We start from the raw sequence: 2,422 nt of genomic DNA, 5'->3' as shown, positions 1-2,422 counted from the left end.
CTGTAGAGAATTTTATAAAAATTTATTTAAGGCAAAAAGAAGATACACCTGAAGCATGATCTCAACAGACTGAGATAAATGCTCTGGATAAAAACAGTTAAGCAATTTCTTTTATATGTTTGAGATTAAGGAAGGAACATAAGAAAGATTACATGGAGGTGGGAGAAAGCAAGGAGGGACTGTATTACAGGATAGTTAATAAGATTATGTGCTTTCCTATTTTAAAATATATTTTTATTGATTTCAGAGAGGAAGGGAGAGGGAAGAAACATCAATGATGAGAGAGGATCTTTGAATGGCTGCCTCCTGCACGCCCCCTACTGCCTCACTGGAGATTGAGCCTGCATATCCGGGAATGTGCCCTGACCAGGAATTGAACCATGAACTCCAGGTTCATGGGTGAATGCTCAACTGGCCAAGCAGATTATGTCCTCTCTTGAGGGTAGTTACTATTTATTTCAAAGGTGTGTTAACCTAGATGCACAGAAACAATGAACAGAGTTTGCTTAAAAACATTTCACTGAGGAAGTTATATGCCTGGGGTGTGACTACCCACCTTGACCTACCCAGTTAGGAATTTATGATCAGATCACCTTGTGGGGTTACTTTGCATACGACCCCTTTTTTCATTCACACTCTAATATCTCCCTTTGAATTGTTCAGATTTTCAATAACTATAATTTATTGCCTAAATCAAAACAAATGTCATTAGTATCCACATAGCAAAATTGCCCTGAATCAATAACAAAAGTAGAAAAGCCCTTTTTCTCTTTATACTACCCATGCTTTCTTTAAAGTGGGTGCACAATTGTTTATTCACTCAATCAACAAATAATTAATGTGCAGCCACCATGTTTCAGATACCATTTTGTCTTTAAGATTTCAAGATAAATCAGATACTTCTCTCTCTTTGAATACCTCCATGTATGTATAAATTATTCTTCTAAGTAATAAACTAAATCCTGTGTATTTTTTTAGACTACAATGTATATAAGTGAAAATTTGTTAAAGAAAAATCAATGTTCTAAATGTTGGATATAAGATTATTTTGGATATATCTTAACATCCCAGATAAAATAATTTGAATTATCCTCTCAAGATAATGTTTTATTTCATTTCTTGCTGTATAAGGATAAGGTATCTCCATTTTGACATATACTTAAATAATAGGAACATGAAATATTACGTGCTTTCAGCTCTCTCTCTCTTTTTTCTTTTGTCCATGCCAATTTTTTCTATCAGTCTTTTTGAAAACTATAATGCAGACCAAGGAAGAAAATTTTTAATTTTCACCCAATGATATGTTTATTGATTTTAGAGAGAGAGAGAGAGAGAGAGAGAGAGAGAGAGAGAGAAATTGGTTGCCTCTCCTACATGCCCCAATGGGGGACCAAACCTGCAACCTAGGTATATGCCATGGTGCAGAATCAAACCTAAGACCTTTCTGTATATGGGATGACAGTCCAAACAACTGAGCCACACCAACCAGGGCAGGAAATAATTTTTATCCTAAAAAAATTAACAATGACCAAATATGCCTTTATTTTTATTTTATTATTTATTTATTTAAATAATTCTTTATTGTTGAGAGTATTAGATATGTGCCCTTTTTTCCCCATTGACCCTCTCCAGCCTGCCCCCATCCCCAACCCCAGGCCCTCACCACCCCATTGTCTGTGTCCATGAGCCATTCATATCCTATCTAATAAAAGAGTAATATGCAAATTAGTCATCACTCTGTCACAAAGATGGCCACGCCCATAGCCACAAGATGGCGGCGCCCAGTCCCTTAAGACATGCTGCTGAAGTGTCCAGGCCTGTTGGCCAGGCAGGTGGCAGGGGAGGCAGGAGGAGGGCGAGGGGCGGAGCAGGCAATTGCAGGAGCCTGGTCAGGGGTGGAGCAGGCGATTGCAGGGGTCTAGGGGTCCCCTGCCCAGGCCTGCAGCCTTGGCCAGAGGCTGCAGTGGGGCAGGGGTGGAGCTGGCAATCCGAGGGGCCTGAGGGTCCTCTACCCAGGCCTGCAGCCTAGCCATAGGCTGCAGGCTTGGGCAGGAGCAGAGCCGGCAATCGCAGGGGCCTGGGGGTCCCCTGCCCAGGCCTGCAGCAGAGGCTACAGGCCTGGGCAGGGGCAGAGCTGGCGATCGGAGTGAACTGCAGAGGAAACACCTTTCCTGACGGCTCATTGGCTAAGCTCCCTGTATGCCACTGGTAATATTCTTAGTAACTTGGATAATAAGAATCCAAAAAGGTGATCTAGTGTTTTTCCACCACACTCTTGGAGAAAAAAAAAAACAAAAAACGAAGGTCTGCTGCTGGAGGGCTAAGAAATGTCATATCCTGCCCTAGCTGGTTTGGCTCAGTGGATAATGCCTCAGCCTGCTGACCACAGGGTCTGGGTTCAATTCTGACCAAAGGCATGTAC

General features: G+C 41.8%; 1 long non-coding RNA gene across 1 annotated transcript; it reads right to left on the bottom strand.

Moving 5' to 3' along the window:
• Window positions 1-333: 333 nt before the first annotated feature.
• On the bottom strand, window positions 334-1,497 carry LOC106727125. The gene is made up of 3 exons (XR_001363284.1): window positions 1,473-1,497; window positions 553-556; window positions 334-411 (listed from the first exon to the last, which is right to left on the bottom strand). It is a non-coding gene; the product is annotated as an uncharacterized LOC106727125 (long non-coding RNA).
• Between the last annotated feature and the right edge of the window lie 925 nt (window positions 1,498-2,422).

Source organism: Myotis brandtii, unplaced genomic scaffold (assembly GCF_000412655.1).
Source record: "Myotis brandtii unplaced genomic scaffold, ASM41265v1 scaffold373, whole genome shotgun sequence".
NCBI classification, from domain to species: Eukaryota; Metazoa; Chordata; class Mammalia; order Chiroptera; family Vespertilionidae; genus Myotis; species Myotis brandtii.
This window is presented reverse-complemented; position numbering and strand designations above follow the sequence as displayed.